The sequence below is a fragment of the Drosophila gunungcola genome (assembly GCF_025200985.1).
Source record: "Drosophila gunungcola strain Sukarami chromosome 3L unlocalized genomic scaffold, Dgunungcola_SK_2 000002F, whole genome shotgun sequence".
Lineage (NCBI taxonomy): Eukaryota > Metazoa > Arthropoda > Insecta > Diptera > Drosophilidae > Drosophila > Drosophila gunungcola.
The window spans coordinates 1,082,138-1,109,294 of record NW_026453178.1 but is presented as its reverse complement, the minus strand read 5'-3'; the positions used below and the strand labels follow the sequence as shown (position 1 = coordinate 1,109,294).

Here is a 27,157-nt window from a genome sequence, read left to right as displayed (position 1 = left end):
TTTTCCTGCCTTCGCCTGAGCATTCTTCTCTGCCGCTTCGTTTTCATCATCGGAGAAACGTTTTTCACTTGAATTTCTGTCGGCGGCCATGTAATTAAGGTGCACACAGCAAAATATGAGTGCAACGCAACACTTTGTGGCTCGGGCTCAAAGGAAAAAAAATCCAAAAAAAAAAAAGGAATGAGAAAGAGAACCTGCAATTTGCCCTGGACGGGACTCTCGGTCTTGGAATCGCTGAAGTCACCAGTACCAGTACCAGTACCAGTCAGTCGGAGATTCAGCCTCAAAGTTCCCCCAATGCGGCCACGATGCTCATTAAAAAGCCACGTATATACACAGTAAAGCAAAGGAAAAATTACTCAAAAGCGATCATAAATATGTACCATTCTGTACAAAACTCTGTAATCTAGCCATTTTAATTGATTGCCATAAGGTTACTTTTAAATATTGCACAATAGAATTTTTCCACCTTTGATTTTTAGTAATTTTTCACTTTGATTTGTTAAGTGATTATGATAAGATTAGATCATAGTAAAGCTTGTACGGTTTTGTAGAGAAATCTGTAACCTAGCCAAACTTGAAGCCTTGAATCATAGTAGTTTTTTAGATTGCTTGGAAACATATTTAAGACAAGATAGACATTAAAACCTTTAAGTGCCACAATTATTTCTTAATAATTCAAAATTCCAGCTGTTACATATTTATTTAATTCTAAAATTGATAAATATTACCCCGTTTTTCCCAGTGTATGTATAAAACCTGACCAACAAATTGAAGCTGCTAGGTTAACGGGGAGTAACTAAGGGGTGCCTTGCCCCAAAAGTGCTACAGTTAATGGGCAGCAAACAGTCCCGGGTCCTCGACTTCGTGTCTGTGTTAATTTGATATGCTGCAGGCTGCCCAAGAAGGTAACCGTGTGGGCGGAGGGGCAGAGGGGGTGTGGCAGTGGGAGGGGCCAACAGGAAGCGTAAAGGAGCCATCTGTCAGTTGGAGTTATGGCAAATGTTCTCTAGATTGCATTACTTTTGGGGTCTTTTGATGAATTTTGTGTGTAGATAATTTTAAAGGGAATTTTTAATAAATACAGTTTGAAACTGTAAGTACCTTAGGCTATATAACAGTGGTTTGAAAACTAATTGAGCTTTTAAGTTTCTTTCCCTTAAGTTTACTTTGATGAACAAGCCAATGTTCTGTAGTTCTGTAGTATTTACAATTTTTTAAGAAATGTCTAATATATTCTGGGGATTGAAATAAACATTTCCTTTGTATTTTATTATAAGCAAACTGCTTAAAGGTAAACTAATTTGTCCAAGTATAATATTTGATTTAATGAAAACGTTTATAAACATTTGTTCAATGCACTTTATTTCCTATGTACTTTACCTTACCTAACAATATCTGAAAGGCCAACGAACAACTTTCTACACCCGCCTCGTAATCAGATATCTCTTTTGGCCCTACACCAACTGCTCGACGAGCATTTAATGCAATTTATTTAATTAGTTTTCGTAGGAAGTTTCCCTGTCTAGTTTGTTTTGCTTTCGAGCACGGTATTATGTGTCTGTCGCTGTCGTTGGGTATGTATTTCCGAGGCTACGCAATCGCGACGACAGCCACCCTACACCGTTGCCCCCTTTTAAAATAGTCGAAAAATTCCATGAACGAAAAATGCGCACATAATTCACTTCACCGGCAACTGGGAATAACAAGGTTTTGACGTTTATGAATTGATCATTATGCTAAATTATGATTTGTAGCGTTCAAATTACAAATTTGTTACATATTCTTTTCCCCGCCCACCTTCGCCACTGGGGGTTCCTGTGGCCCGCAATGTTGCGCCAATTTCAGCCAACCACAAATCATTTTTTTTTCGACTCTTATATACACATCTGTATATGTACGGATCGGTTTATCTGGCCCCCATCGCCGCTGGTCTCTGTGCGTTATAAAAATTGACTTTTCGCAAAACGATAAACAAGAAAAACGGCACAGAAGGATGGCAGGGGGTACGCATATTTACGCATAATTTGCGTGGCCCCCATTCCGATAATAAAAATAGGGTACCCGAGGATGCCAAAAATATGCATAAAATTGTGGAGGAGAGGGGAAAGACGAGGGGATCAGAGGAAATGCAATTTTTGCTAGTGTTTGAGGTACTCCTTGAGGTGCTATAAAAAGATGAACAGGGAAAGTCTCAACTCATAATGAATGAAAACAGCTGAAGTGACTTAACTATCTGACATGCTTGGGGATTAGAAAATTTTTGAGCAATTGCTGGGGAAAACGAGGGAGTCTTAAATTAAATTTTAAACAAAAATACAATCTTTTTCCCCATAGGTATTTTGTACAAACTTTAATAACTTTCTTTTGGAAACTACAAATGGTTTTCTTATAAAGTCATCTCTATTTGGGTTTTATGGCAAGCATTTGTAACCTTTTTGTATCTCACAAATGTATCTCAGTGATACAACATTCTTTTGTCTCATATAGATGCCACCATATGCATTCCAAGCAACCTACCCAACTTCCTCCAGCGATCTTCGTGAAATATTTGAGATAATACCCATACATCAACTGTCGGTCTGAACCCTCGTTTATCGGAGATCTAGCGTATTTCTGCCACGAATATTTGGTCGCTTACTCATCGTCATCCAGCATTTCATTCAAACTTCGTGGCAAAACATTTGCCTAATTATCCGCTTCAGAGGCCAAAGATACAGAATCGGCTCAGGGATAAGACCCAAACAGAGTTCCTGGAAAACCTGACACATTGTTAGCAGCTATAAAAACGTCAAGGAGATCCATGGTCGGATAGGCCAGGACACATGGCGAGCCCAATCTTTTTAGGGATTTTCATGGCAAACACACAGAACAGCATGACACATGCACGGCAACAAAACTACGATTTCGATTGCAGCTAATGATGGCAGCGGAGCGTCGTGTGTGTCTTTAGGAGATTCCTCCGTATCCCACTCCAATGGCAATTGATTTTAATTTCCATATGTGTGTGTCCCCCAGTAAATGCACTGAGGAAACAGCGGGGAAATTAATTAATTAATAACAACAATATATTTAAACATTTTTTTTTTAAATTTACATGATTCTAAGCATTTAACTATGTATATTTATTATTTCAGTTACCAAAAACGTTTTACATTTTAATCTTGAGAAAAATAAATTTCGTTGTTAAATATATTTAAACACGGTTGTAACCTTTTCGTATCATTATTATTAAAATGGTTAGGTATCCATTAAAGGAACTACAGAAACTTTATCAGAAAGTTTTTAATCTAAAATATTACTAATTGAATTGTCTTAGCGAAATTGAATAAAGAAAACTCTCATGAGTAACATGTTTTTATAAGAATCTTACTTTCATGTGGTTTTTACTAAAAATTTTAATTCTGATTATTTATTTTTTTCTTTTCTTATTATTAAAGATGAGTCCTATCATAAATATTCTAAAATCACTATTGCATATGTAAATAGTCTATTCTTTTGTTTTTTTTTTTTTTTTAAATTTATAAAATTTTTCTGAGTGTCGGGGAGTGTGTGTGCGGCGGTTGTTAAAACTTCCGCTGCAGCTTCAGTTGGAGAAAAAACCGCATCCACAGCTGCTCCAAAATGCGGCGCCGACGATTTTGTGCCTGTTCCCCTTTCGTTTCCTCCCCTTCTCCCCTCTGTTACCCATTTTCTCCGCCGCCATTAGCTCTGCTTCTATGCACTTCCGTTCCACACACACTCGTACACACACGCAGTACGAAAAGGTGACCCAACTGATGGGCAGGTGTTGCCGTTATTCTGTGGTCTCCGACTGCGGTTGCATCGTTTCCAGCATTTCCAGCGAAACAGCCATAGGTGTGGTCCCTGCGATAAAGGCGATACACATTTCAATTCCGAGTGGAAGGGTCCGATTAAGCCGATTCCAGATACCGTAAGTGCCCGCCTGTCATTAGAGCGGGATATTGTGGATGTTGTGGCCACGGCGAAAGGTTCTCCGAAGCGATTGCCTTGCTTTTTTCCCTTCCAGCACCGACTCCATTGTGATTGATTGATTGATGAGGCAGCCGTCTGGAACTGGAGTTGAGAGTGATTAAGAAAAAGAGATCATAGAGGAAGACACAAAGCGGCATGTCCATGGTATAGGGAAAGCCTTTATATTATTGTCTATAGTTATGGGAACATGAATTGGTCTCTATTGTGGTTGCGAAAGAAAGGTTAAGCCCCGGTATTGATTGACAAGATTGAGTGGGCTCAGAGTAATGTGCTACATAATGTAGGTGGCTATACATATGGTACTTTTTTTTACAGATATGAAAGTAATATTCACCCAATCTTTAATCTGACATAACCCTTTCAATCTTTTGAATTGTTTAGGTACTGGATCTTCTAACATAAATAAGAATTTTAATAAATTTAAATGTTATCATAAGCTACAAAGGTTATATACAATTATAATATCATAAGAGCAATTATGTAAATTTAATAGAGTTTGAAAATACACAGTTTCCTGACAACAAATATATTTCACATCAACATAAAGGAATTTTGGATAAGGGTTTCGCTTGGTTATCCTTTGACCCTACCATCTAACCCAATACTAACTCTAGATCCAGGAAATTTACATACAGCAAAAACGTTCCCATGTGGATGTTTTTTCTACTGCCATTCAGCACTTGCCGGCTGTCATTTGTAAAATTTATGACTTGCTGTCAATGAAATGCCACCCAAAGCGTTCTGCCATTGTTGACACCACACGAAAAGACATACATATACTATATAGAACTTCCTCGGCTACAGATACAGATACAAATACAGATAGAGCCAAGACAAAGGAGCTGGCAATTGAGCGATGTTGTCGCATTGTTGCACATATTTAGCAGCCATTTTCAATTTCACTTGTGCCACAATTTAAAATGCAAAACACAGGCGAGGACGTCTGCGACGTCTGGGATATCGGGGGACTTTGACAAATGCCGCTGCCACTTGGCCTAGGTGCTAATGGTTCGCCGGTGGTCGGCTGTCTGTTGTCCGGAATACTACTCGGACTTTTGGCTCCCTTCGAGGCGGCTGGCTTATTGAAATTGATGAGCGGCCAAGTACGTGGCAGCTTAGCTTAAATCTACCCCGACAAAACCCCATCTCCATACCCATAACCATCCACATCTCTCTGTTTCTGACGACCCTGGGCCTATAAGCGCAACTCAGTCTGACTTTGACATTGATTGATTGCTCTGGCAGTGTAATTTATATGATTGTATTAGGGGAGTTCGCGGGGTCTTCACTTCTCCACACTTTGTTATTAATAGTTGCCGCCGCTGCCACCGCCGCCGCCTCTAGTTGTTATTTCAACAACAATTTCTGCTGAAAATAATTTTCGTTTCGTTTATAAAATATGCCCGGGCAATTCATTTTTAATGGTTTGCCATGCACTTTAGCCACCTAAATCGAGCTCCAAATCCACACGAAAACGGGGGATTTAGGGTGAGAGCTGCTGAAAAATTGATGGCAAGTGTTTCCGGGTGATAAGGCAACCTTGGGTATGCTCTTTTTGTCAAAAAAGATTAGGGATAAATTGAGGATTATTAAATAAAAGCGGGCTTTTAAATACAAATGAGATAGTCTTATAAAATTAATATTAAATACAACATTTAACCAATTGATTTCCCAGACATTTTTACAAAAAAAAAGAAAACTAAAAAATATTTTTAAAATATTTGCTTTTTATATTAATTTCAAGGAATGTTTAATTTGTCGTTCTACCTGTTTTCTTGTTTTAAGAAACACTTTAAGTTTAAGCAGCTTAGACCACATCACACACTTTCAAATAGCCAGCATTCCTGCAGTTTTTGGCCATACCCTTTTCAAAGCCCTGCTGGAAAATATTTCCCAATAGAATTTCATCGAGCTGTGAGTATTTTGCACAAAATTTGATACGCAAAATATGTTGCAGCAGCAACAGGAAAGGTTTTGGATGGATGTGGCTGCTGTATGGGATAACCAGTCACGTACTGTGGAAAAGCCACGGGCAAATGCAGCTAGCAATATTCACACCCACCGCAGTCACGCCCCAAATGCCGCCCCCTTTTTCTTCCGCCCGGACACCAAGCAATTTTGTTTTGGTTTTTGGAAAAAAAAAAACATTTTTCGTTTTATTTATGGCAGACGTTTAGCAGCGAAAAGGTGGTGAAGGGAATTCAAGTTGATTTTCAATTTTAGCAGCTGCTTTAAAAAGTGGCGCTTGAAAATGTTTTGTGCTCTTTTTTTCTTATTTTCTTTTAGCCGTTTTTGCATTTTTTTTTTATATATTTTTGTGAGTTTCGCTGCTGCACTAACTTCATTAGGCATGGAGAGTCGTCGGAGTCTTGAACTTCTGCAGCTGCCCCGGGCGAAAGTTTAATGTCTTTTCTGGCTAATTGAGTAGCCGGCACCGACACCGGCAACTCGAGACGGACGGATAGAGGGACGGGTAGACGGATAGACGGACTTTCAGACGGACCAAAACCAAGCGAACCGCACATAGAAAGACCCTGCCAAGTCATGCATCTAATTATGGGCAGCAAAAAGGCCAAGTAAAATAACGTTGAAACTATTTACTGCACTGGGGTTTCGGGGCTGGAGGTGTGTTCGGTGTTCGATGGGATGGGATTATGGCATGGGGTTTAGCGGGTACATGTGCTCCGGTATGGCTGCTTAAGGGCAATTAACTGTTACTTACGTTGGCATTTTCCGACCAATTAAAAACGCGGAAAGCTAGCAGACCAAGAAAGCCATTAAAGCTAATGTTTTTTTCAGTTAGCCATTAGTTGCGTTATTTTTGTGAAGCGGATAGAAGGGATTGTCCTTGGAAAGAACTTGAGATTGGAGGTGTTGCTGATGTTGGCTACATAAGTACTTACAAAGTGCAGAAAATAGATGAACTTTAAGACAAAGAAAATCTATATATATTATTAGTTTCAAAATTGAGAGAGTTAAAATCAAATCCGTATAGCAATCCATTGAATTTTGTTCAATATAAGTGTATACAATTCCTTAAATTTTTCAACTAATTAATTTGCCTAGTATGTATTCAATTTATTACGTTTTAATCATTTATTAATATATCAAACTTCAGTAAGTGATTTATCATTCATCCTTCATTTATTTTTTGTTCAACCAATGTCTAACAATTTGAATTAGAAAAGTGAATTGTTCATCGATCAACTGGGCCATCCATCAAGAATTCATTTGCTGCCCTGCTTTATTACTGGCACCTTCCCACAGGGATTCTGTTGGCCAGCTCACACGTTCTCTTAATTAAGCTAATCAGGCCAGAGACCAGCTCTAGTTACTTACGCTTCGGCTTAAACTGTTAACTTAAGCTGGCCACAGCTGATGTTGGCCTTAAGCCGCTTCATTGAATTAAGCCAACCAAAGGTACTAGTCTCCAGTTTTCCCCCTGAAATACCCTGTCCATGAGGCCACCTGTAAATACATGGAACTTCGGGGAGTGGAGAAGGGAAGCTCTGGGCGCCATCTGGCATCCGCAGAGCGCCAATAAAATTATACACCAATGTCTCTATTGGACTATCTGCCCTGCGCTTTTATATATCTTTCTCTAGCCCATGGTTTCTTTCCTTCTTCTTTTTTTTGGCCTGAAGTGGAGTGGAGTGGACCATTCCCAATGCGGTTTTTATGTGGCTCCCGCTCTATCTGTAACTATTTCCAAGCTGTTGCCAGCAATTAAACTTTGTGTCTGTTTCTATCTGCGTTCCTTTTTCCCTCTATTTTAAATTGCTAATGCCATAAAATGAAATTAAAGCTGGGCGAGGGGTCGGAAGGGGGAGGGGAAATGGGGTTTAAGACTTCGAGTTCGAGGCCAATCCATGGCTCTGATATTTCCGTGCACTTAAACACTTAACGCCATTGTTTATACACTTGAGTGCACTCGCCTCGTCGCCTTTTGATGTGGTGTGAAAAGTCGTCAATGGCACAAACACTCGCACATAAGCTCAGTCACATTTCCCTCATATTTTCCTTTGCTTTGCCTCTTTTATTTTTGAAATCCCAAAAACGTATCCGCAGAGCACAATACTCATAAGTGTTCAGCTAAATGGAAAAACATTTCTTTTAAGCGTTGACAAAACAATAAAATAAAAGACGCTTATGCTCTGGAGGGCATTTTGATGCCATTTTTTCGATTGCGTTTGTGATTCCGTCCCCGTCTCCGATTCCGATTCCGATTCCTGGCTCCACATAATGAAGGTATTTGGGATTGTCTAAAGTAGTAGGAAGTGTTTTCCTTTTTGGTGTGAAAATTGCCGTCGAAGATTTCCGTTAAGACAGCAGACGACGGGGAAATCGGAGGGCTATGACCAATTTGGGGGGAAGCAATTTTCAGCACAAACAAAAAGACATAGATATAGGTTTTTGTGTTAGGAGCTAAAAGAAGGAGGATCCTTGCATGTGTTCTATGTAATCTGTTAAGGAATGAGTCCCCAAACAGGAAGGTAAAAGGAAGCGGAAGGATGTTCAGGTGACAAAGATGTCAGTGGCAATGTGTGCGGAGGGAAACAACAGACATAAGCGGAAAAATAAATGTAAGGAAATGGTGGGGGAAAATGTCTCGTTGATGTAGATTTACTGTGCCAATAAGCAGTTTAGACAGGAAAATAAAAGGAAATTAAATGGGAATTGATAAAGAAGTCACACATATTCAAATGAAATGTGTGGAAATAAATGCAATCATGTCGAACATAAAACTCGTTGGGCTCAGGGAAATTTAAAAAAGATTTAAGTGTTTTGTTCAATTAATTAGAAACGAAAATTGATGCTTCCAATTATACAACACTTATTTTATATTATAAATTGTTTAAATACATTTTTATTTGTTGTTCAGACATAAAACAAAACAATCCTTATTTTAAAGGCACAAACCTTATCTCTTTTTTCGCCTTTGCCAAGCTTACTCCGGATTTCCCACCACGAAACTGGGTCAATTCAATGCCATTTGTGTGGCATTTACATTTGTGTTGGCCCATCTCAACCTTTTCTTTTATTTGCCATCTTGCTGTTGGATTTCTTGTTCTTCTGCGACAGCAGCAGGGCCAAAAGTGAAATGCCAATGTAGCCCAATTATGCCTTGTCTCATTCCACGCCCGCCCCACCCCCTCTCACCTCCAAAAAGCGACTTTACCGAAAGGTAACTGCCAACTGCTAACAATGCAAGGCCTACAAACGATGGCACTCCCCTAACCTAAATGTATATGTCCTATAGTATATACTCATATATATATATATATTTTAGCTTATTTCGCCTTTTTGTTGTTATCTTTGCCATGGCAGCAGCATCTCCACTTTCCCCCAACCACCCCCTCCCCCGCTTTTCGCCCTGGGCAACAGCTGTCAACCAGGTTACGTGTGTGAAAGTCGCAGGGGGTGGGGTTGTAGGCATAAATTTAGCCCCATCCCCCTGCCCGCACCTAAAATTGCGAAAAACAGAAAAACACCAAAAACCGAGATGACAACGATACACTGGGAAAAATACTAACGAAAATGATGAAAATGATGTCCAATGTCTTCAATACATTATATTTTTCACTCAAAATTAATTTTTTTTTACATGTTTGATAAGATTTTAGGGCACAAATTTAATAGTTGACCCTAAGCACAAAAAAAATGTTATATACGATTCTTGAAAAACTAAGATCTTCTTTATTTTGAAAATATTTCGTATTGCCATATTATAAATCTTTATGATACAGATTATGGTGGTGTAAGGGATAGATATTTGTTCTATGATGGCATAAGATATAAATTTTTTTCTGTGCTTGGAGGTCATCTCGCACGTACACACTTACATTCATATATGTAGCTGTATAGTACCCTAATTCGATTTCAAAGCACACAGAATTAAGGCAGCAACTCCGGAGGCCTTTTGTTCTATGCCATGGATTGGTTTTGGCCAGCATGAAAAGCTATTGAAAAATCATACATGGAGCGGGAAAAGCCGACAAGAAAACCAACGAAACGAAAGACAAAAGACAAACACAGCAGAAATGGAGACTCATCCACAGTGATACGTGCCTGGCATTTGCCAAGCTGGATTAATTTCATTTCACCAAAAAAAAAAAGAAAAGAAAACACACAAAAGACAGAAAATACAGAAAAGGGAAGACTCTCGGATAACCCTCAACTCCCCGATAATGGCAGCATTAATTTGAATTGCATAATTTGTGTTGTGCAGAAAGCAGAGACGAAGAAATTAAGTCAATGGCCCAAACAAAATATAAATATCGATTAGGAGACGAGCTGCAAATGACGGGGAAAATAAGTCAGCGCCAACCCATTTAATTGGGAAAATTCAACACGTACGCCACATTTGTATTCATTCTCGGTCCGCGTCGTCTCATGTCGCTGGGAAATTGGATTAAAGACGTTAAAGACTCTTGGCCCCGTCGTTGACAACGCTGTCTCCTCGGCAACTGTAAATTACATTTCATATTAGCGTAGGGGGCTGGAGAAGATCTGGTGGAGTGGGTGTTCGGGGACTTGGAGAAGCCTTCTCCAGATGTGCAAGAAAAAAACGAGAGATTCTGAACGAAAACAAAACGAAGTTGGTTAGTATGCCATAATCGTATGGCGACGTGGCCTTATTTATAGCATTAACGCATATTAGGTCTAATGGGCATAACATACGACGGCGGTAAGGGGAGAAGTTGCCAAAAAGGGAGCTCCAAATAGGGAGCCTAAATTGTTATTAACGTCCTGAAAAACAGAGTATGATCAGGAGTTATGCAAGTGGTGAGGAATCACAAATGGAGTGCAGCGATAAATATATAAAATGGCAAACGTATGAAGAAAACAACTAACTAAACAAAAAATATTAAATATAAAATGGAAAAAGTATGAAGAAAGCAAAATACAAACATAAATATCTATGAATCACAGAAAGACCAAAATCACATAGCTTAATAAATATTTAAATGTTTTATTTTAAAACTAAGCCACGAAAAAACTAAATAAAAAGTATTGATAAAGTTTAAGAAAAAACTCCTAAGGATTACCTTCTCATATTTGTAAAACAGAGAGGTATTAAAAAGCAAGTCAGAGAATCTAATTTCCTATCCTAAGTAAGATGATCTAACATCAGGGGTGAAAACAGGATACAAAGAAATTCAATCAAAAAAGAAAACACATAGAAAATCAAAGGAAAAATATGAAACCTTAGCAAGAAACTAAAGGAAAGATGAAAGAGAGCTAATATCCAAGCTAGTTCAATTTCAAGTTGAGCCCTATAGATGCACTGAGCCGTAATTCATCCAACAAAATAACAAAACTTTCAGCAACACAAACATAATCTAGTACCATCCTCTCGGGGGATTCCCTTAGTCCAATGTTTACATGTCAACTCCATCACGTTCTAGTTGATTAAATAAACTGATTGATGGCATGCCTGATTGATGCCTTCATCGGGTCGTCATCCCCCACATCATCGACATTTTTTCACCATAACTTCCTTGACTAATGCAACCCTTTTTCTCTTTTCCTTGCAGGTGTGTACCCGAACCAACTTCAAATCAAAGAAGTCAACCCTTAAAGGCCTTGTAAGCTACCCATTTTTTTTTGTTCCTCTGGCTTGGGGGTGTGTTGTACTTTTCACGCATTGACAAACTGGGGGCGAATCTCAGTTGGAGAGGACTTGGCTGAGGAATATTTTAAGCATTATAATCGCATTAGAGCGATAAATGACCAAAATCGATAGGCAGTCAGCAGTTTTGGCTATTTAGTTTCAGTTGCCGCCAAGCGAAAAAGTCACTGAGGGTGACTTTTGACAGCCCCCGAAAAAAAAAACTTAACCGAAAACCGAGTCACGTACGTTGCTTTAAAGCAACCCTTAGACCCCACACCCACTGGCTTTACTTGCAGCACTCCAGTGAAATAAAACCGGCTTAAACGCCCCCAAATTAGAAGAGCTGGAAAGCAGTCCAGACAGCAAGGAAATATGACAAGAGCCGGGGATTGCTATCGCCGGATTGCAGGCGGCCGTTTGCTGCAACGGAAGCAACCCCCAAAAAACCGGGAAGTGCTGCCGCACTTGGCGGAATTTACGGGTGGGATATACCCGCAGAGTTAAAGCGGCAGAGTTAAAGATATTTAATGAATATTTTCTAAAAGAAAGTAAAAATATTTATTTAAAAATATTTTTTGTTCAAATGAATTGTTTTTTGATCATTTTCTAATGAAAAAGTTAATCATTTAACAGGGTCAACTAAACTCAAAAAAAAAAAGTGAAGAAAGAAAATAAATGGAAAATCTTTTAATTCCTGATTTCTTAATGTCAAATTAAGGTTTAACTTTCTGACAGAAAAAGTTAATACAATATAAAGTCCAATCTTCTTAATGATGTTGGTTTAATAATAAAGGTTTTAAAACTTAACACCTACATCTTTGTTGTAAGTATCCCTTAAAACAATGCCGAATATCCTCCCGGTGTATGCCGCAGTTCCTTTCTACGACTGCTCGGATTTTACTGCCTTCGGGAGTTTCTTTTCGAATTTCGCAGTTTATTGTCTGCTGATGATACAATGCATCAAATAATGAAAAGGGTTCCAGGAAATGCGCCACAATTAAGGCAGGGATTTCCACACACACTCGAGGCCATCACCAGAAGCACCACCGATGCGTCAACCTCATGAGAAACCCGCCCAAGGCATTTCAAAAACTTTTTTCCTTCACACTCTCAAGTTGCCATTTCCTTTCTTTTCAGTTTCACAGTTTTTCTCTATTTTTCTTTTTTCGCCATACAAAGTGCAAACAAAATTTATTTTCCATTTAGTTTTATAAAGCGCAAACAACATACAACAAGAGAGAAGAAAAAGCGAGGAACAAGAAAAACATTGGTGGGCAACATAAAAAATGTAAGGGAAAACAAGAAAATCAGCTAAAGGCAAAGCCAAACAAAGTTCAATCAAGTTAACTTTGTTGCCAAAGCGAAAGGAAGTAGGCGGTTTGGGGAAAAAAGGGGCGGGAAAAGTTCAAAGCAGCGTCGCACTTTTGACTGAAAGTCGTGGCCGATTTGACCAGGACACTCTGAACTCCAAAACCTTGCCAACCATCCTAGCTTAAGTGTATTTAAAAAGTTTTCCTTTTTTTGTTTTGGGGGTTTCCTTCAGTTTTTTTTTATTTGCCAGTGTACTTTATCACTGGGATCTGGGCAACCGCATTTCCCTATTTTCGGGCTGAATGTCCCTCTCAATTTTCAATCAAACTTAAAGCCCGGGACAAAAGACACTTTAAGTTTAAACTTAGCCGGGAGGGTAAAGATGATTGGCTCTCGGTCAAAATGGTTAAGTAAGTATTCTGTTTAGTGAGTGCAAATTTTGTTTAGTTTTTGTCACGTTCTCTGATTTTAGAGATGTTGAGGGAAAGTGGATAAGAAAAACCGTTTAAATGGGGGAAAACTTAGTTTGAAAGTAAAGAGATTTAAAAAGGGAAGCAAGTTTTAAAGAAAGATTTAAAACAAGAAACTCAAACTATTTTTAAAGCGATATATGTGGGAACATGTAACATACTAACCTTTTTCTTATAATTGTTTTGTGAATAACTGTTGAAAACTTAGCCAACCAAACTGTAATAAATTTATCTCCAACCCAAAATCCTTGGACTTAACTACCAACAACTTGTGCAACTGGACCAAGTGTAACATAAGTTATGTGAGTTATTTGAAAACTGCAACAGCTGCTGGCGAGAGCATCCTCAAAAGGCCGTGGTTCAGTAAAGTATCCTTTTAAGCCAAGTCTTGGGAAACAATTCGCAATCATTACGCTCCCTTTTTTCCCAGCATGGACTTGGCCAAAGTTTTCCTATTTTTTTTCACTTTTTGTAATGACCCGGGGCACGCCCAGAAAGTGGGTCAAGTTATATGCCAATAAGGCATGCACGTGGATATGGGCCGAGGAAATGAGTATTTGCATAGAACTTTGGTGCGTTTTTGCGGCCAATGTGTACGAGGGCAATTAAATGGTTTTCTCGTCGCAGTGTAACAAGAAAATCAATTACAAAACCCCACTTGAGAACGGTGAGGAGCGGTCGAAGCCAAATGACTTCCGCTCAAGATGTTGTGGTCGTCGTTCTCGGTGCGCTTAATTGCTGGCCCGCAGAGTCCGGAGAACTCCTAAAACGGAAATCATGTTATGGCCACAGAGCTCTGCGGACGGGATGGAATAGCCGGCGACAGCAGTTGTAACTCATAAATATAATGACAAATCAGAAAAAATTCAAGAGGCAGCTGGACAGCAATCAAAAGCTGATGAAGAGCCAGCCTCTCCGTTCGCCGGTCTTCACTGCTGAGTCAGAAAAATAATGGAAAACAATTTGGACTCTGTGTGTGCCGGGGCAGATGAAACAAGAAAGGAGCTGAAAGGAAAGGAATGGCTAGGAACAGCACAGACCATACCATGGAGATGAAAGAAAAGCCAGCAATAACAATTGAATTTTCAAATGCTGCTTATTGTTTTTCCAGCATCGCAGGCAAAGACGATGAAGAAATTGGCCCAACCGAACAAACCCCTTGTTAAAATGCAATCAAATTGTAGCCAAGAATGCTGCACGGCGACTCGTTCGTACTTCAATTGAGTTTGGGTTTGAGCTTTTAGCTGGCAGCCTGGCAGCCTGGCAGCCTGGGAGCTGCTAGCTGGTAGCCTGGGGGCCCAAAGCCAAACCACAAATATTTGCTGGCCAGGCCAAAAGCCAGTTTAATTTTGGCCTCAAGCGGAGAGGGTCAGCGACAACAACAATCTGCAGCCGCTGCCCCTTCCGTTCCATAAAAGAATAATAAAATGAAATAAACGCATGCTAGTGCACAAAACGAAGCTTATATGCTCTTGGGTCTTTTTAATATGTATGAGCATTTGAAATTAGTTATAGGATATTTTAAATAGCCATTTTTATTGAGATTTAAATTTTAAACATTTTTGTAATAAAGATCTTTATCCTTCAATTAAAATTATTTAATATTTAGAATTTACTATCAAATTTACACAAAAGTTATACCTAGAAATTATAAGCCTTATAAAGAGTCATATGTAATTATAAATTATATCTTTATTTTTATTATTATATGCCATGAAATTTACGTAGTGGCTATAAGGCTTCATAAAGCTCAAAATAATTTTAAAATATTTTTAGCAATTCATTTAAAGTTTCCAAACTCTGCAATATAAAATATGTAATAATCAATTACATAAGAACGATGAAATGAAAAAATCAGATTGTAGCTTGAATAGAAACTGGTTTAAAATTTCACATCTCAGTTAGAATTCTTTTAAGTTGTCAACCAAGGGCATCAGTTTCTTTAGAACTTCTTTGCCACTCCATAATTGATAGACCCCTCAAGTGCCAGAGTATAACGAGTAACAAACCTCAACTTTTTGGCATTCACTCCAGTGCAACGTGGCATGGAGCCTGCCTGCAAGTTTTGGGCTGTTCTGCTGCCGCTGCCGCTTGGCTACTGGTTTTTTTTTTTCTTTTTTGCCGACAAGCCGCAAAAAAAGAAAATAAGTGGAAAAAAAGCTCACAAACAGAAACCTACAGTGGCCAAACGGTAGCCTCTTGTCAGAGCCTACATATGATTCTGACTCCGATCCCCGAACCCCTGAACCCCTCTTTCCCCTTTCCGGCAGTCGAATCTCAGTCAGAGTCTCGCATGTGCGACTGCCAAGTTCCAAGTACGTAAATCTGGAGGCTTTTTGTTTCCTTCTACCCGTCTTTTTATTTCTTATTTTTTAAATATGCTACGTGCAGCGACAACCGACAAACTCGACTGGAGAACGTGCTGCGTGCGGAGTATTTGTTGTTTCAAATACGAAAAAAAAAGACTACAGAAGAAACAAAAAGTTAGCAAGAAGTTGCCGACAACGATGTCGGTTGACTTTGTCATATGAAAAGTAAACAAACGACAGGCAAAAGGCAACAAAAATCCAGGCCCGCACAGACCAGGCCAAGTCAACTCAAGTCAGAAAAGTCGAGTGAGAGGCAAATTATGGTAGGAAAAGAGGAAAACCAGGGGCGTTTTCCCTAGGGGATGGAATAACCTAGATGCAGACACGCTCCTTGGCGGGAAAAATTGCATAAGATGGGCGGGGATAATCAAAACATTGTCGCGGTAAACATATTTGATGCTTAAAGTCTTAAGGAAAGTCAACAGCATCAATTTATAGATCATTTTTATTTCGTAGGTAATGTAGTTATAGACCAATTTCAATTCTGTATGACTTCTGTATGACAAGGAGTGTTATTGTTTATTTTTAAGAAAATCTAATTAGTCATATTAGTAAAGTATAAACTATAGATAATATATATGATAAACTACAGAAAAGGCAACATTATTTTGAATTTTTTAAAATACAAATCAAAAAGACCTTAACTTTTTTCTATTTTCAAATCCAGTATTTTATATTGAAATCCCTTTCCCAATTTTCTGCCCTCCTCCTCTGTTTCATTTCAATTTTGTCACACTGTTCAGGCTACTCAACGAAACTTCACATTAACTCTCGCGAACGTCGCACACGTCTGAACTTCTGAGGAACCAAGGATCCCACTTAAGCCCTCCGGCTCAAGATTGTTTGTGGCACTGACGAAAAATAGTTAATTATAGTGGCAAGTGGCTTACAAAGAATGGCGACAATTCCAAGAGCCAGGGCAATAAAACTATTTTATGGCCAAAAGTTTCGGGTTCGGAGAAAACTCCCCAAAACGAAAAAGAACTTGATTTAATAAAAGTTTTTGCTTGTTTACTTAAAGAATATTAATAATAGATGATGGGGCATGGACAAAGACTGGATGCAATCAGCTTATGTAAATCCTTGTTGATTTTAAAATAATGAAATTGTCCTGTCCATTGCATGAATAATCCACAAACGGTTGAATTGCGCAAATATCCTTGGCGCAACGTGGCGTATACGCAATTTCTGTTATTGTTGGCCTGGCCGGCGTAATGTAATTGCAATCGAAAGACAATGCCGAAGTCGTATGCCTGGGAAGTGCGCATATTTTCATTAAATATTTAGCCAAACGGTCGCCAGTATTTGTGTTTTGTTTTTGTTTTTTTTTCCTTATTTTCTTTTTGGGGGAAAAATGGTGGGGGGTGAATCCAATATCCATTCCCGACTTTATGTGCAGAAACTTAATTTGCCGCCGTTTGCACAAAAATTGTTCGCATTTTGCCTGTGTGTGTCTGTCTGTTTGTGTTTGAGGTAATTGTGCAAACAAATTGTGGCAGAGGGGACCGCCCACAGTTGGCCCACGAAAGTGGCAGAAACTTCACAATCAAAAGCGGGGGGCGGGGCCAAAAACACGGAATTTGTCGCCGATGCCAAGGCGTCTACTTCGTTCTTGGCACAGTAGCTATAAAAACACCATAAACAGTATGAAAATATGTGAAATACTTTAAAATACCAAGTTGAAAGTGTAGGAAATATTTGAGAGCATACATGGCTTTGTGGTATGGTTTTTTAAGAAATAAGTTGATACAAAAAATTAGGAAATACTGAAAATATATTTTTTAAAGGTTTTAAAATATTAAATTAAGTTTAGAAATAATTCCAATTTAAATTGTTTTAAAAAAAATTTAAAAAATATTAGTCCTAAAAATAAGCTTATGCTTTCATAAAAGGCACTTGAAGTCTGAAATACAATTATATTAACATTTAATGAATCCATCAAATGAAAAATCAGAAATAAAAATTTTCAAATTTGAGAGAATACACCTTTTGAAACAATAACCATTCTGAATGGCCGGCCTGAAGAGAAACAGAAAAACATATGTGATTGAACCAAAACGTATACAAAATATAATGGGTAACACAGTGAATATCTCTATAAAGAGGTGGTGATACAAGCCAAAAAAAAAGAGAATCCAAGAGATACGAAGAGAGCGAGTGTGTGTTGAAATATCTAGGCCGCATGCACTTGAGATGCATTTTTCCGCCACAAGATACAAGCAAGAAATTACTGAATGAGTTGACCGGTTGCGTGGGCAATCGAGTTGCTGTTCCTAGTGCTGTTTTTTTATGTTCTTTGCTTTTGTTTCATCCGCTGCTCTCGAAGAAGCCGAAAATGAATTAACAATTTATGCGTGTGACGCATTCTGGGGCTCTCAAAGTCAAAGCCGAGACAACAACGAAGGCAAACAAAAACAAAATATAAATCTTCAAAGCATTCTTGTTGGCAAAAAATAAAACAAAAAAAAAACAAGTAAAAACAAAACAGAAGCCGCCGCCAAATTGTTGTTTTTAGCCAACTGACTTAAAGGGAGATAAAAGGAGGCGGGATAAGGGGAGTAGGCGGGGACATGGCCAAGTAGTTGGCAGATAAAAGCCGCTATAAAAACTGTCAAATAAACATCAAAGCGGATGCGCAACGCTTGACATGCTAAAATATACTTTATAGTCATGCGTGGCTCTGTGAGATTGGGATGAGAATGTATCTGAGTATCTGGCTATCTGGGCTGTGTATCTGTGAGATATATCTGCTGTCTATCGGTGTGTGGGTCCGTTTAATGGCTTGTCGGAGGTGCCGGATATAAAGGGGGGTTTTTCACCCTGCATGTTATGTAGGGCGTTCGCCAATGCCAAAGTAATAGCACATGGCAAAACATAACAAAACATAAAAACATTGATGGCTGCAAATGATAGAGAGCCCTGCCAGTGACGGCGGGCTTGGGGGGCTGATGATTGATGTTCTTATTGAAATATGATAGAAAATAATATTTTACGTGGCGATGAATAATTTCTGACAGATGAAGTGCAAGTGAACTGTGCAAAGACCAACTGATAGAGAAAGAAAAAATTAGATGGCACTCGTACTTTTGTATATAATTTAAAGTGATCAAAAATAAACAAAGTTCTAGAAATTGTATTATATTTTATTTAACTTTTGTTATTACATTTACGCTACTTCTAGTTTATTCTACTTATTTGTATAAGTCAAGGTGTAATTAATAACTTATGAAAATGGGATTTCTTTAACGATTTTCTTCTACTTGTATTCAGACCTAAGAAAAATGCATTTTTAATTCCTTACAAAATATGTGGGCATATAGTTTAAAGTGCCCCAAAATAATCATTATATTTCTTGTAACTCTTTTTAATATCGTCACAACATTTACGCAATTATTCTTAAATAACCGAAGAATTCTTATAAAATTAAAATTTAAATACAACTTAAACATTTTTTAATTCACCGAAGAAATATTCATTTGTAATTCCTTCAACACATGTGTGCTTAGCAATGCCATTTTATAAGATATTCCATTGCTTAAATTTGAATTTCCCCCGAGCCTAAGGGCATACAAATAAAATCCTCCTTCCTCAGGCAAATAATGCTGAAACCATTTTCAATTTTCACACAAAAATAACAGATCGTATGTGTATGCTAGGGGGGAAAGGGAAACCATAAATACATGCCAACCCCCCTCTAAAGCCACGCCACTGCCCGCGGGCAACGCATCATGGCCCCTACGATATACAAGTTCCCCCTCCTCAGCCCATCGGACACATTAGAAAACGTGACAAAAATTTCATATTGATGTCTTCTTCTGGCAGTTGGGGGAAAATCTTCTTGCCCGTTTTGATGATGCTTGCTAAAGGCAATACATAAAATTTTCACACACAACCAGAATGTTGTAAAAGCAGAGGACAAAGTGTGAATTAGGCGCAAAAGTTGAAAGCAGCATAATAATTCAGTTCTGTGTATATACTTTATTATTACAATACTACGAAGGCTTTTCAAGTGTCTTCTCGTGTGAGCTCGAGTGTGAATCATGGCGAAGGGAATACAATAAGAGAGTATATAATAATCATTTTTCAAGTATTTTGTCGAGTTTCTGTTCGAGTGCATATGTCGCTGGCAGAAAGCGAGAGTTTCAGTCGAAACACGCCTCAAGTTCATAATTTGTAGAATTTTATTGTCTCTCCGCCGAGGCGCATTGTGCGTAAATTTCTGACTAAATATTTATACAAATTTTATATCTTATCTCGCATTTGGCATTGCAGGTGGTCGTAAAAGATGCCGCCTTGTAATAATAAAAGCGCATAAAACTTGAGATGTCTCACTCCGTCTCTGTCCGTCCGAGTGTCGCGCAATTTTTTACATGACCATAAAAAGGGCCAACAGTCAACGGCTACAAAAAAGTCAACACCGAAAGCAACAAAAAACAAAACAAAAAGCAGCACAATAATTTACGTAAATGCCTAGGCATATGCGACATATGATATTTGAGGGGTTTTTTTGGTGCCACTTTAAGCCAGAAGTGGGGGCTACGGCTCCGTGAGTGACAGCTTTAGGTAAACACTTTGAATTTAAAGAATGTTCATGTTGGACAAAAGGAATTTGGACACCAGAGACAACAGATTTGCTGACCAATGTTGAATTTGGATTATACCAACATGGGCTATCTACTATGATAAGTGCTTGAATTACTTCAGTCTTTGCAAATTTAAATATAAATTCTTAATTAAAAGTACAAATTGTATGCGACTATGAATACAATTGTGCCTATAGGCTTAAAGAAATACTTATCTTATTTTAATTAAGAAATTAAGAAAGTTAAATGATAAGTAAGAATTTTAAACAAAAATGTTAAAATTGTAAGGAAATATTTTAGACATTTTTTGTGACTTATGTCAAATCCCTTTTAACTAAAGATATTTATTTAGGAAACGTACTGCCAAGTTATGCTCATGTATCTACAAAATTATCAAACCAAATTCAAACAGAAATCCAAATTAGACATGTGTTGAAGTCCAAATCAAAGAAACAATATTGACATAATTACTTTATGGCTCACCCCTATTGAATCCACCCTCGCAGCATCTTGTGGGAGTTCCTCCGCAAACGACACTTACCCTATCTTATCATCTGTCTAAAAGTTCTGTGCACTGTGAACCGCTGAGCATTGCGAGTGTCGCTAGCCTTGTTTTCGATACAAAGTACATGCATATTTACACAATTCACTGCAGCTTCTACGCTTTAGCAATCAAATTACTGGGCAACAACAACGGTTGAGACAGCGTGACAGCGTGAAAACTGGAGCATTGTTTGATTGACATTTGATTGACAAACACACACACACTCACGAACTTTAGGAACAAACTAGAACGAGTACGAATACGAATACGAATACGCATAACTAACTGCCATGGGAATGGGAAACTTTTTTGCCGGCGACATTCGAAAAATGTTGATAAAATTCCAGAAAATTGGCGCCAGCAAAAAAAAAATTAGATACAGTGGTATGAAGGCAGCGAGTAATTTGCTTATGTCGGAAATTAACGCCTTTGAGTTAATGGCCAACAGCAACAACAGTTCAGCATCTGCCCATAAGGCAAGGCAACAAAACAGCAACAAAAACAACAGCCTTCGTTTATTATGCCGCTCATTCATTATTGTTTTTATTTTACTGGCTGCCTTTGCTTTTGTTGCTGCGGCGAGTTTAAGCGCGCTGTTTGTAATTAATTTCCGTTTGTGTGTAGCCGCAGCAAACTTGGGCACAAAACTTAAATAAACCGCAGCAGGAGACGTCAAGGAAGGAGTAAGACATACATAGAGAAAGAGAGGGGTGGAGACAAAGCCAAGTTAACACACACGTTCATAATTTACAAATATGGCCAAGATATGACAATGGGTTCAAGCTCTTAACTTTATTGGTATTAAAATTGAAGTAGAATTTATGCTAAGTCAGCAGAGCAAAAAATTTAAAAGAGTTTTTTAACTATTATACATACAAACTAATTTCTAAATTTCTTAAATTGTTAGAGAATAAAAAAAGCTTTTTTAGAGGGAGTATTAATATACAGTTAAGTTATTAAAAAATATAAAAAGAATCTTTTATGAAGCCAAATCCATTAGTCATATAAGGATTTGTGTTTTAAACAATAGAGTATTTGCAGTCGAGGCATTTGCCAACTTCATATGTAATTTGGTATGCCCATCTCTGGCCTATAGAGATACAAAATCCAACAGATACAAATGCCCGGCAAACCCGTTTTCCGAACACGTTGCGAGCGGCAGAGATGAAGGCCTCCGTCGAACCCAACTTTGCCGACACGCGCTGAGCTGGGGCTCAGCTAAAAGGGAGCTGGAGCTGGGGCAGCAGGGGGTTAAGAGCAGCCGGCCAAGAGGGGTTAAGAGGGCCGTCGAGCTTAGGGACTACTTTTGTAGCTATACTTATACCGTGTGTATCGGACAAAAGGCACGCTCGATCTGTTCAATGTCGATGTCGATGTTGACGTCGACGTCTGTCTGACGTTGTCGTCGTTGTCGGCATTTGTTTCACTTGATTTGTGACATTAAAGAAAAGTTATAAAAACGCCGACCGAATCGATGCCAAAAAAAACAAAATGCATTATCCATCCGCAAATAGCCCTTCACTTGGCGAGCAACTCAAATAAGATTTCCCGCCTAGTCATTATAGTATTTTGCCGTGAACTTCAGACACACTGATACCGATAAGTTCGGGGAGTCCATCGTGTAACCGTTTGGGTAGGCGCATCGATTATCGGCGTTTAATTAAACGTTACCAGACCCGGTTCCCCAGTTGAAAACCAGCCCCCCCCTCCATTTCCATTTCAATTTCCACTTCCATTTCCCAACCACTCTACGTCTCCCCTCGAAATAATTGCTACTGGTATTTAGCAAGCATATATTCCCACTGATAAGATTTCGCCCCGTGAATGGTGCCGGTAAAAATAAAGAAAACAAAACGCTACACACAGAACACAAAACAAAACAAAATAAAAGTAGGTAACAAAAAATTGAGGCAGATTTCTTTGGCTGATAGGAAATAATTTTTTAGGACTCGTTTGATTTTTGCCGGTCTTATTGCCCCGGCTCGATAAGTGCCATGCCAAATTGTGGTTGTAAATGTTCAAGTGTCAAAAAAATATTATAAAAAATTGACGTTGAGTATAAAACACAAATTGGAAGGCACTTGAGTTGGTCTGATCCAGTGATCGAATTGTGATCAGGCGGATGATTAAGACTGGCGTAAGAAGACCAAAATAACTTGGGTATATATATAGGAATTAGATGGAAATTTTTTAGCTGCCTGAAAAAGTTAAATAATATATTTTTACAGGATTTTCGTTCTAAATTATAGCTAGATTTCGGTTTATGTAAAATTTCCCAGCTTAGCCATTTTTTTGGCATGTGTTAAACATTTTTTCTGGTCTGCTCCACTGGATAGTTTTTTCTATCTCCGGATGCCCACATTTTTCCCTTGTTTCTGGGTATTCTTATTTCTTTTTTTTTTGGCATTTGTTGATCTTTATCATATAGGGCCGAACATTTTTTTCTCGCCAGCCGCTTGGCTCGATGGTATGCGACTTCTCATTAATTGTTTGTTACTTTGGTTATTGCCGGTCGTTCGCGTCAAAAACACTTAACTTCATTAACACTTACATGCCAGATACGAGATATCTGGCCACAACTACTCGGAGCAGCCACTTTTTGTTTTTCGTTAATTCGACTGCCTTTTCCCTTGGTTTTCTGCTCGGCCACACAGACGCAATTATGAAGTTTTATCTTTGGTTTATATCTCTTTTCTTTAACGAACACTTTTGGCCTGGCCATGTTGGCACATCATCTGCCTAATAAATAGTGTTGCCAAGCGGCTATTGGACTTGGATTTAAAGTTTATGATGTAGTTTTTTACAAAGACAAATATTTTAGTTTATTTAACATAAAATGGATAAATGTACTTGTCGTCTGTTGTCTGCAATAATAATCTCTTTTAAAAATGTCTTAATATCATGCCAAGTTTGGAAATGATATAAGAACAACTTAAATTTGGGTTTTCAATTCGGTTTTTATTAACAATCTGTATCTCTCTACATTGTACATTAGTTTAATTTTCTTGGAGTTTGTTTGTTTGTTTCTCGTTACTTGGCTTGTACACCTTTTCTAATTAAAGGTCCACCGCTTGCTGTGACTGGCTTCTTTGACTTTCCGATTTTTTTTTCTGTTCTCGGCCGCTTTGTTTTGCGTTTAATTATCGCCTTTGTATTTCTGTCAGTTTTTTCAGCGTCTTTTTATTTTTGTTGTTTTTTTTTTTGTGAGCAAATACCGCGGACTTTGCCGACGATCGTGGCGCCAAGATAAACCAAAAGAACATGTTTTGCTCTCAAGTGGCCGACACAATGGGAATCAACTTGCTGTTGCTGTTATTGTCGTTGTTGTTGTTGAGTCATCAAGAAAGCATTTTGGCGTCTGATATGAAACATGCCGCCTTGCAAATTAACTTTGGCCTAAGCCACTCCAAACAGATATAGGCGCAAATTGAATGGCGAATGCCCGGGGGCCAAAGGCATACGCATACGTGACTTGCCGATGACCTACAATGGGAATTTACAGTATCATGTATCTTGAGAATTGTTTATTTGAAGTATTTCTATTGCATGGAAGGCACTATCGAATATTGGATGGATGTAAAAGTCTTTTAAATAGCTTATCTTCAGCTACTCAGATACTTATGAATTTGCATATATCGTTAACTTTGCCATATAATTTTAAAGATTTTAATATAAAGAGTATAAAATACAGACTGAATAAAATACAATTTTTTGTTTTGTAATAATTTATAATCTTATAAATTATAATCTTTAGTTAAAACAAAAGCAATTTTCAGAAAAAAATAAAGTAATTTTTAATTAGACAATCTTTGAAATTTTCTTTGTTACTTAAATATTTTTAAGGGTGAGCAAGAAGAAAAGTTATTCATTTTTGATTTTTTGAAAAATTCTGTTTTATGTTTAATTTAATTTAGTTCCTTGTCGTATGACTTAAACATTTTTAACTACTGCTTAAGTCTTGAAGGTGAACAAGAAGAAAACTTTTCATTAAAAGTGAGTGAAAGCTCTAGCCGTCAAATTGACTTTGAGCTGCGGTGGGCCCCGCCCTGAAAAATCTGTGGAGCCCAAGAAACCTCACCTCTAGGCACCAATTTTGGGCCTTAACCTGCGGGCATACTGAATTGAATTTGTGCATTTGCGTAATGTGTGCGTATGGCAGTCGAACTGAAAATGATTAGCACGGACCACTTCAATCTCTCAGATATTTTTGAAGAGACTATGGGCTTGGCCTTAAGGCCCTTGAGTTACCTGAGAGGTGAGGTCACATGTGTCGAAGTGGGCGGCCACAGCCTCATGAATTTTCTATGATAAATGGAACGTCACGGCCTGCGGCTTATCTATCATAAAGAAAAAAACAACCAAATTGAATGCAGCCTACGTGGCGGATGAGTAATGCGTGCCAAGTTCCCTTGATGTGTATTCCATTGGAGTTCAGTCGTGGGATCGTCTTTTTAGACCCAGTTCAGATAATGTTCATTAACATATGCATGTCCATACGTTTATCTCGATTTTTTATGCTGTGTAATTTTTGTGTTATCAAGTCACTGGTGCCGCTGATGCTGTAGATAAAAGTTGTCCAGCTGAGATTTGCATAATTAATTAGTGTGCTTGTGGCTGGGCTTTATAGTGCAAATCAAAAATGCGCATAAATTGGATGAAAACGTTATAAATTGTCCGTAATAAAACACGAATTTACAAAAAAATTTGTTGAGCGCTTAGAAAGCATGTGGCATTTGACAACATTTGAGTTCGAATTAATTTGATGGCTGGGGAAAATGGGGAAATATCACAGATGTCTTTGAAAATTTTCATTTAAAAAAGTAAGCATATCATTTTATTGTGGTTAACTTAATTAAATTTATTTGTATCGTTGTTATAAATATTGAAAACTATAAGCTAACTTTTCTGGTACTCGGACCAAAATGAATTTGTTCAATTCAATATCTCGACCTATTGTTTTTTGGCTAGACTTCCTGGCAGACGGCCTACAATTTTATTGGCAACTGGGTCAGCTCCCGTACTCCCTCCATTACTTTCATTAATTCTGCCACCTACACTGCAGTGTAAACAATTCCAGTACTTGGCAGGGCTCAACGACTAGCTCATTTCTCCGGCACTTTGGCTAATTGTCTTCAATTGTCGCCACCTCAGCAACTCTTTTCGCAATCTCCACTACGGCTGGGGGAACAGCAACAGAGGCAAAGGGAAATGAACAGGCAACCAACAAAGTATACAAAATGGAGACTTGGGACTGCTTTGCTTGCATAATGTTCATGCAATTAAAAGCCATGTCCTGGGCTCAGCTCAAATGGGCGGGGTCCTTGGCAAGGACGTGGCTCGCGCAAATGAAAAATGAAAAGCGAAATGAAAAATGAGAAATGAGAATAGAAAAACGCGCGTAGAAAGCGGGCTTAACCGCAAATTTGGGTCAGCAGGCGAGAAGTGGAAATTTTCCCTCGCTTTTCTCCCCTTCGCTTTTTTTAAGCGCGCTAATTAATTAAAATGAAGCAGATACAATGGCACCCGGAATGGATAGTGCGGAAAAGGACTTAGAGCGGAGTTACTCGAGTGAATTGCTGCAGAGAAAAATGCTCCGAATGAAGCTAGTGCGAATGGGGTTTATGTGTCAAGTGGGATTATGCTGCACCAGGGTGTTTTCCTTCTTAAATTATTTTCTTGGTGCAGTTAGAAAAATGGGAATTACTAAGACAAAGGGTATGAAAGGGTATGAAATTTCAACAAAGGACATTGTTAGTTAATTGCTAGGCATATTTTTCCAAAAGGATATAGGTCACAAAAGAATCTAAGTAGGAAAAAAATTTCCGCAGACACCAAATGGTGATTTCTATGCAGCAAACAATTGAGATTTGTTGTCATATAGATTTATATATTTAGTCCTTAATATAAAGCAAAATATATATTTTAGCACATTATTTACTCGACCATCAGTCAGTAAAATATTTTTCAGTATTTTAAAGATTGATTTCTTATGTAGCACAAATTAAATTAGACAAGGAAAGCAGCATGTATTTCGTACACTGCCTGAGAAGTTAATCAAAATAATTTCTATAAATTCTTTGTAAATAACTAAAGCGCGTCAAATATTTAAATTACACATTCCGCTTTCGCACTATAACTAAACATCAAACAGTCACAGTCGCTGCAGTCGAATTCGCATTGCTTTGGTGCGGTTCACGCGTCGTATGAGTAATGAGTAATGAATGGACCAAAAGCGACCGCAAACCGTAGACTGCTCATCTGCCGGCTCA

General features: G+C 38.3%; 1 protein-coding gene across 1 annotated transcript in view; it reads left to right on the top strand.

The window, feature by feature from the left end:
- Positions 1-27,157, top strand: part of LOC128257779 (protein naked cuticle) — a 46,418-nt gene that overhangs the window by 10,355 nt on the left and 8,906 nt on the right.